The sequence below is a fragment of the Arachis duranensis genome, chromosome 6 (assembly GCF_000817695.3).
Source record: "Arachis duranensis cultivar V14167 chromosome 6, aradu.V14167.gnm2.J7QH, whole genome shotgun sequence".
Taxonomy (NCBI): Eukaryota; Viridiplantae; Streptophyta; class Magnoliopsida; order Fabales; family Fabaceae; genus Arachis; species Arachis duranensis.
In genome coordinates, this window is record NC_029777.3 from 91,618,828 (window position 1) to 91,628,809 (window position 9,982).

At 30.2% G+C, this 9,982-nt stretch overlaps 1 long non-coding RNA gene across 3 annotated transcripts; it reads left to right on the top strand.

The window, feature by feature from the left end:
• Window positions 1–6,410: 6,410 nt before the first annotated feature.
• LOC107494589 (uncharacterized) lies at window positions 6,411–8,666 on the top strand. Of its 3 annotated transcripts, none has more exons than XR_008000470.1 (5): window positions 6,411–6,750; window positions 6,841–7,023; window positions 7,101–7,295; window positions 7,900–7,986; window positions 8,064–8,666. It is a non-coding gene; the product is annotated as an uncharacterized LOC107494589 (long non-coding RNA). The 3 variants fall into 3 exon arrangements; XR_008000469.1 differs by having other exon boundaries at window positions 6,844–7,023; window positions 7,101–7,505; XR_008000468.1 differs by having other exon boundaries at window positions 6,844–7,023.
• Window positions 8,667–9,982: the final 1,316 nt, after the last annotated feature.

Genomic DNA, 9,982 nt, shown 5'->3' on the forward strand with positions numbered 1-9,982 from the left:
ACATGGTTTTTAAACTAGTTATTTATATATTAAATTTATTTATATTCAAAAGACTCTTTATTTTTATGTATAATTCAAATAGATAAAAAAATATTTTTTTAATCTTATATTAAACATCTTTAATTATTTTTTATTTTATTATTATTTTAAAATTATTAACTTTTATTTTGATTATATCATCTCATCATATTATACACTATCATTTTTTTATCATTCTTTTTACATGGATAACTATTAGTATTATTGTCTTACCGTCACTATTATGTTGTCTTATTATATTTTTTTCTTCTTCTTCTATTAACCACAACCGCAATCAATTACCATAATACCATTATGGCAGCTCTCATTTTTTTCATCACTTTGTATGTGAAAGACAGATTAAAAATATATAAGAATGAGTTAACAAAATAATTTATGAGAGTTCTTCAGTTCATTATTGATAGGTATATACATGTCAAAAAAAATTAAAAAATAAATATCAGATAAAAAAATAATATTTTTTTTAAATTAAATTGATAAGAGAAAAGTTTGTATGTGAAAGACAGATTAAAAATATATAAGAATGAATACAATTTGGTAAGTAAACCGAAGAGAAAAGAAAATGAAGGTGAAAGTTATGCGTGAAATTAATATACGTAGTAAAATGGTATAAAATTTGCAATGGTAGTAAATGAAAGTGAGGAAAAGATGGAGACAATACAATCACGATATTCAAGGAAGAAGAATGATGACAACATAAATAATAAGAGTGCACCTAATGGTGAGAGGAGAAGCACTAAAAATTGAATAATGAGATCAAACTTGGTATAAAGTACTCACATAAAGAATATATCCAAAATAAAACGATAAGATCCATAAAAAATTATTTATCGCCCCTAATTATTTTTTTCCTCCTTTCATACATGGCGTCGAAAATCAACATTTGGCATAGTTATTATCTAGTTCAAAAAATTACAAAAACTCATCCAAATAATTGTTACATACAGAGAAGTACATTCAGACTTGGAAAGAGAAGTAAGAAAAATTGAAAATGGATAAAATTAATTAAATGGATAAATTATTGGAATAAAGAATTGAAGGAGATGTTACGGTTTCTACAACTATTAGTGAAATATAGAATGAAAATAAGATAAAAGAACACGTGTTGCTGTTAACGGTAAAAGTTTCATTGTCATGCACTTTCATTCCTGTATGTTTCAAAAGTAAAATAGAATTATTAAAAACTAATTGAATTCATAACAAAGAAAATTAGTTATCGTATTACCGGTATCAAATTAATGATGGGTGGTAGTTCTTCTAATTATAGTCAATCGGGCTACTACTCCTATGTTTGTAGTTATTCGACTACATCCTGTGTTTGGCACTGGAGTTAGAATTGGAGTCAGTTGATATGGCAACTTATTTTCCTTGTCGAATCATTTCCCGATAAGTTGCTGTCTTTGTTCTTCGATCATGTTGTCTTCTTCGCCTAGGATTGTTGATTTTGTGAAGTTTTCATTTTTATTTGTCAGAAACATAGCAAAATGCAGAGAAGAAAAAGGTTTGCGATACCAAAATTGAAAGTGAAAAAGTATTTAATTCTGTTGGGGTTTCAGTTTTTAAATTTAGTACGTAGTGGGAGCAGTTTTTTGTTGAAAGTAAATCAGTTTTAAAATATATCGTGGGTCAGTTTAATACTCTGTCGTGAGATAAATTCTTTTTTTATAAAAAATAAAAAATTGAAAACGTAGTAACAGTTTGTTATATTGAATTCAGTGTGTAACAAAAATAAAAAAATAGGAATAAAATAGGGAGAAGAAATTGGATACCAAACTTTTCTATCCTATTCTATATTGGTATAGATAAAAAAATAGTTATTATGACAAAAATACTGTAATAATTTAATAAAAGTAGTATTTTTGTCTATTTAATTAAAGACGAATTTTCTGTCTATAATTATTTCTCACGAAAAAAATTAATTTTTTCGACAGAATTATCGACGGATTCTCTTTTTCGTCTGTAATTTATGCTTATTCATTTTTTTCTAACAAAAAATTTTTCTGAAATTCCGTCTGTATTTCCGTGGAATAAAATTCGTCGGAAATATCCGTCTCTAATAACTAGTTTTCTAGTAGTGTATAACCAATATTATTATCATTCAATATATTATTTGGACCAATTCTAATACTTGAATATCTAAAAACAGATTTTTAACATATAAATAATATTTTTTGAATTTCGTAAATCTTTTAATATAAATAATTTAATATTATCTGGACAAAAAAATTAAAAAATAAGATTAATATTTCTTTTAAGAATGATTTTTGTCAAAATTATAAATACATAATAAAAATTTAGAGTACATTAAAATAGTACTATAATAAAAAAAATTTAAATATTAAATTAATAGTGTAAATTTTTTAAGTGAACAATTAACAATCATGATATATTGTATTATAGATATATGTAACATAGTATATTAGAAATAATTAAAAGTTTACTAAGAATAATAATTTATACCCACTAATATTATTACCGTTCTATCTATTAAAAAATTTGGACCAATTTTATTACTATTATAAATATCTAAAAAATTAAAAGCAAATCTATTATGGGCATGAGTCTAATGTATTTTTAAAATCTATCAATGTATTCAATAATATTAATAAGAAATGAGATGAGAAGAGAAAAATGGGTAAGAAGTGACATAAGAATTACGTCAAGTGGCCAAGTGAAGTGATGGAAGTTTTTCAGAAATAACTGACATTAATGGAGAAGTTAATTAAAAAGGGTAATACTGGAAAAAAAATTTTGGACACCAAATCCATGTATTTCCATTATATATTGTTATAGATATATTGATCATTTATAAATATATCAGTTATTTTATATTCTATTTCTTTATACGTTATTTATATTAATTATTTATATTTTAATCATTTTTAAAAAATATCATGAAAAATTAAAGAAAAAATAAAATTAATAATTATTTATGTATCCTGAGTACGTGGTGTCAGTTTTTTTTATTAGGAGTTGTTCAGTTTTTAAATTTTGTTATAGGTAAATCCATTTTTTAATAAAGAAGAACAGGGCAAAAAAGGAAAAAAGAATTGGATACTAAACTTGTGTATCCCCATTATATATTGGTATAGATGTACTCTTTATGTACCAAGCATGCACATGCATTCATCTAAATTCTATAAAACATTCACTTGCCAAAAATAAATAGGTAAAGCAATAAGCTAAAATGTGGAATGAAATTTTAACATGGTAAAGGAGTTACTTCACTTTATTGAATTTTAAAGAAATAACTAAACTACAAACATAAAGGACTGCACAATTAATTTGTCTGGTGGCTAATGATATTGTGTCCACATTCCACACCCTAACACTTAATCATACATAAGAAATAAGTTCAATAAAAATGCATAAAACATTCCATACAGAAGATGAAAATATCTTAATTCACACATCTCTTACATCACAACCCAAGATATGAAATACTTATATGAACACAACCAAAATATCTAATGTCTTATTAGTCCTAATCAGTAGCTCTAATTAATTGGCATAAGCAGTCATCTCATTTAACATGCAGACTCATTTCTAGAACCATGAGACTCATCAAATTCCAGCATCAAGGATCTTCTCAATCTCTTCCAAGGGAAGATGCTCCTCTTTCCTCAACAGAGCATTGTTTACGACCAATCACATACTCCTAATTTAAAAAAATGCATGAAAATTGAAACCAAATTATAGAGATAATTACAAATAGCCGTAGTCAAAAAAATCCAAAAATAAAAGTCAATATCCTTTCAGAAAAATAATTTAACATTACTCACCTCTTAACTTTCATCAACTTCATCACATAAATTTTTAGAATGATCTAATTCATTTAATTTGTCTCTCACAGCATGAACAGACTTTCTCTTGAGAGGACATTATTATAGCACACAAGAATAGTTTGAATTTAAACGGACTAAAAAAAGGGGCAAAATGGAATAAAATAGTGAAACTGCTATAAATTATATACTCTAATATAATATTAGGAGAGAAATACAGCAAATATAAAATAGAGCAACTGCTCAGATCGAAGAATAAAAAGAACAAACTTGAAACCCTGTACCCTAACTTAATATTGGGAGAGAAATATAGCAAAAAATATAAAAAAATAACACGTAAATCAACATGGCTCCCTCTAAACCCTAACCTAATGCATAAATAAAGAGAGAGAAGAGGAAGAGAACAAAAACAACATGATCTCAGTATAAGGATAAAAGCAAGAATCAAAACAAAAAAGCCTATGCATAAATCTAGGGGATGGCAGGCTTAGGTAATGGGCACACATTTTTGTTTAAATATCATGATTTTAGTAGGTTTTGTATATAATTAGATTTCCAATAAAAAAATATATCATATTTCAATGAAGATACATACAAGCTAATTATTTATTTAACTAAATTTTCAAGAGATAGGGAATCAATAAATTTAGAAAATTATACTAAAAGAAAAACAATAAAATATACAATCAAGAAATTCAGAGATAAACAAAAGAGAGTAATAAATAAAGATAAATTACTTACTAATTTTATTCCAATAATGAGGGAAACAAAATATGTATTTATAAAGTAACTAATCAAGAATATAAAAAATCAAAAATAAATTTATTAACTTATTTTTTACATACGTATAAGCTTTCATATATCAGAAAAAATAAAGATTATAAACGCACTTAAAAGAACACACAAAAATAATTTATATAAAAATAAGCAAGTAGTTGTACTGAAAAAATGTTTATGATATCTATAAAATCAACATGGGCATCATATAGAAATAACAACTCCTATTATTTACTCCCATAGAAACAGAAAACAAAAACATGAAAGATTCAATCAAGGATTAAAGAAATAAACAAAAGAGAGTAACATATAAGGATAATCTTTTTACTAATTTGATTTTGAAAAATACAGCAACGAAATATAAAATATTTTACTTTTTTAACACAAAAGTTTTTTGAAATTAAATGCATAAAAATGTATCACTTGTAAAAACGTTTCAAAATTTTCTAAAAATAAACATTAAAAAACACAAAAAAAACATAATCAGGGTTAATTAGAATTAAAAAATAAAAGAAAGAAAACTATATTTGACTTTCAATTTTTTTGTGTACAAAATTTCAAAAGAAAAAAAATAGCAAAATATTGATGATAATTGTAAAATCAACATAGACCTCATACAAATAACAATCCTCATTAGAAGAAAAAAAATAAAAAGGCAAAAATCTAAACCTAATTATAAATTCTTTTCGGTACAAGAAATCAGAAAAAAAAAGTTCATGATACTTATAAAACCAACATAGAATTCATATATTAACAATCCCGAGCATTTACTTCCATAGAAACAGAAAATAAGAAAATGGATCATTCAATCAAGAAATAAAGAAATAAACAAAAGAGAATAAGGTCAACACAAAAAAAACAAAGAAATAACCCTAAAGAGAGAGAATATATCAAATAAAAGTCAGCATATTATAAAATTCACAACAACAGTGTTAATTATACAAATGAAATTCGATTACTAAGTTAAAAAAGAAAAATTTTAGTTAGAAGAAAAAAATAAAATGGAAAAAATATAAATCTAAGTATGAATTCCTTTCACTGCAAAAATTAGAAAAAGAAAAATGTTTATGATACTTATAAAATCAACATGTAACTTATATTAATAACAATTCTGAATATTTATCCCGCAGAAATAGAAAACAAAAAAAAGATCATTCAATAAAGAAATGAAAAAGTAAACAAAACAGAATAAGGCCCACAAAAAATAACACAGAAATAACCTTAAAGATACATAAGATATGAAATAAAGGCCAAGATAATGTCCTCCCCTGTGTATGCATGAATTTTTGTACAAAATGACTAATTTATGATTTTAAAATTCTGAAAAACAGCTTATCCTTTCTTAGTTTTTAAACTTTGGTAATTTTTTTAATTAAAAGAATCAAAGCAAGATGCATCATGCACAATAAAGCACAAGACAACCAGCAAGATGCATTCAGAATTAGCATGCTATAGTGAAAAAAAAAAAGTAAGAGTAAAGGACAAATATGTCCCTAACCTTATTTTTCGCGGACATTTTCGTCCCCAAGGATTGGAAAATACATTCATGTCCCTGACCCTTCCAAAACGCGGACAAATTTACCCCTCCATTGAAGTGACTCCATTGGACTCAACGGAAAACGCTAACATGGCTCCGTGGCGCTGACGTGGCCGTTACAGGAGCACACGTGGCATGCAACTTTTTAAAACAGGACATATTAGTCCTCTCACACCAAAACATGTAGCTTTTTAAAACAGGACATATTAGTCTTCCCATCCCAAAACGACGTTGTTTCACCTGAATTGCCAATCTTTCACATTTATGGCCCTAATCCTTCCACAGAAATGGTGAAGTGGGTTACCATCCTCAGCCACCTCTAACCCCAACCACCTCCTTCCCCTTGAGTCCCTCTTCCACCACCACCTACGCTGCCCCTCATCTCCTTGCCCCATTCCCTTCCCTCTCCACTCCCTCGCTTACCCTAACATACTCTACTCCCTTCCCTCTCCATTCCCTCGCTTACCCCAAGGACGAAGAGAATGTTGGTGTAGAATCTCTGCTATGGATTGAAGAATCTCACATTTCTCCATTCTCTCTTGGCCGCCAATGGCTCTCTCTGCAGATCACCCATTCAAACCTATTTTCGCCACTGCTTGCTCCCACTATGAAGTGGTAAAACCCTCTCTTTTTCTCTTTTTCGCTTTATTTGTCATTCAAAGCCGAGTTCTTTATTTTTTTAGTTATTTTCCTTCTCTGTGGCAGTAGAAGAAGAAGTGTTCGAAGCTTCAAGAATCATGAAACACTCTTCGCCAAACTGTGAAGCTTCTAGAAACCAAAATCAATGAAGTTCAGGCTCAAAATGTGAAGCTCAACCAAAGTTACGAATTCAGCTTATTACAACGATTTTAAGTGTGAATGGAATATGTTCATAGGCAGCTTTATAAAGTAAGTAATAATTGAATTGTGCAAAATTTTGCTATAATATATACAATCTTTTGAGAAACATTGGTATTCTGTGCTAGGTATATTATTCTTGAGGCCACAATCACCAGCTAACTACTTAGGTAGTGGTTTTGGTACTGATTTTGTGTATTCACCATCAGAGCCAGGTGCTGTAAGTAGTTCAAGATCATGGTTCACATACGAAGAACAAGCTACATATGGGTTTTCTCCAAAAAATCTACTGGGAAAAGGTGGATTTGGTACAGTCTACAAAGGTACGCTTTTTGATGGAAGAGTAGTGGCTGTGAAACAGCTTAAAGTTGGTGGTGGGCAAGGGGAACACAAATTTAGAGTAGAAGTTAAGATTATTAGCCGTGTGCATTATCGCCATCTTGTTTCCCTAGTGGGCTATTGTATATCTGAGCATCAAAGATTGCTTGTCTATGACTATGTTGCTAACAACACACTTCATTACCATCTTCATGGTAAGTAAGATATCTCTGTGATTTAATAATTCAAATAAATAAGAAAATGTAATACTTATTAACAACTTATTACAAATTTACAACTTTAAAAGATATATTTTATATCCACTTTGGTTGAACCATGTGAAAACGTCTTATATGAAGTCCATTCTTTAGCATAAAAAGTTAAAAACTAATCATACTGTGCTGCTCTTATTATTTATTTAAATGTTTTGGGGGTGAACTCAAGAACTCTTGAAAAAATTATGCATTATATATTTAATGATTGTGCAGCTTGCAAGTAGATATACAAGATTCTTCCCCATATGTATTCATTAATATTTACGTTAATAACGGGTACCCTCCTATGTAAAAGTTGATCTATAGCTTAATGAGTAATTTACAACTTTTACAGGTGAAAACAAACCAATTTTGAATTGGCCTACCAAATTCAAGGTTGGAGCTGGGGCTGCTCGAGGAATAGCTTACCTACATGAAGATTGTAAGTTTCTTCATTGTTTTTCCTTTTTTTCCATATTTCATCACTATTCGCAGTAAATGGGATTTTCTTTGTACTAGGGGTGTCTTTTAGATGCGATTCGGCAGAAACCTGGTGGTGATGCAGAAACCTGGTTTTCAAGCTTGTATAGCTGATAAGGAAAAGGAAATCAGTAGGTTGAAGGAGCTCCTGGAGGCAGAGAAGAAAAAGGCGGATAAGGACTAATATGTCCTGGGTGAAACGACGTCGTTTTGGGGTGGGAGGACTAATATGTCCTGTTTTGAAAATTACACGTTTTGGTGTGAGAGGACTAATATGTCTTGTTTTAAAAAGTTACATACCATGTGTGCTCCCATAACGGCCAGGTCAGCGCCACGGGAGCCACGTCAGCGTTTTTCGTTGAGTCCAACGGAGTCACTTCAACGGAGGGGTAAATTTGTCCGCGTTTTGGAAGGGTCAGGGACATGAATGTATTTTCCAATCCTTGGGGACGAAAATGTCCGCGAAAAAAAGGTCAGGGACCAATTTGTCCTTTACTCAAAAAGTAAAGACTGAAGAATGATTTACCCTTTCGCACTAAACAAAGAAACTGATGAGTTTGGAAAACTCTAAATTAATATTTGTGATGACTAAACATTATTAATTATATTAATTACTAAACATTATTAATAATTTTGTGATGCAGGTTTATTATTGGGCCGAAAAAATAAAACAAATGTTGCAAGCCCAAATCAAAATTTACATTCAGCCTTGATTGAATGTTTCTATATTAGATGGCTGAATTGATTGTTATGTTACTAAGGCCAAATTGATCCATTATTGCTACAAGCCAAGTTAAACATATTTTGCTATACACTCCAATGCATGATCCGAAAATAATTCATCAGGAAAGCAAATGTTGTTATTTGCCTTATGCCTTCCAACGGATCTCAACTTTTGCCATATGATGGATTTTAAATTCACTCAATTTTCATTAATTGCATTGGAACTATGAGAGGGAAACTGTCATTGATTAGATGGCTTGACTTGATAAGGCATGCTACCTAAAAGCTAAAGGAAGTAAAAGCAAATCATTTTTCTTAATCAATGTATCAATATCCATTGTTTGCTTTTCTTTTCCTCTCTCTCTCTCACTTTCTTCATCTTATTTCGGTCATTACCCAGCAACCATGGAAGCTACACCTACCCACCGAAAAGAAGATGGAGCAAGCAACAAGACCATCTCAATGATGGCAAGAAAAAGAAAACATAAAGTATGCTGTAGTTAAGATTCTCATTCACTTGTGGTAAGATATTGTGAAGAGATATTGGCTCCTTCATACCAAAAATAGAAGTAAAGATCTCGGCCAGCAAGGATAAGATCCTTGGAGGGATGGCTTGTCTCTGACTCTGCTCAACCACCACAGGAAGTAGATAGGGTGGCTACGTGATGAAAGAGGCAGAGATTGGAGCAGATGAAGCTATCATCATCATGAAGCATCAAAGGCCAGAAGTTCATCTTGGAGAGCAAGCCAAGGATGGAGCGCTCGGATTGATGAAGAGTGATGACCAAGGAAGAATTAGAGGTATTTGCATGTTGGGTTTTGCATGGGTTACCTCTTCTCTCTCTCTGGCCGAACCGGTTATGTGTGAAGGAAAAGAAGTTAAGCTTGGTTTTGTTTCAACTGTGGAGGCTTTCCCCTTCTATAAAAAAGGGTGAACAGCCACCGTTTGATTCAAAGAGTTAGAAGTAAGCAGTGAGAGTGCAAGGCACAAGATTCTCAGAGCTACCTAAGCTTACAGATTTTCTTCTCCTTCAATGTATTCTGTTTTGTATTTTTTTGTTTAATTTTGTCATGTGTTGAGTCTCATGAAAAAAGGCAAATAGTAAGGTTTGTATGAAAAATTCATAGAGTGGAAAAAGGCAGAGAGTGCAAAATTAAAAGAAAAAGCCATAGATGTCCTTAGAGTTCTTTTGTACATCTGTGTTGTGTTTCATGATTCTGTGGGAATCCCCTTG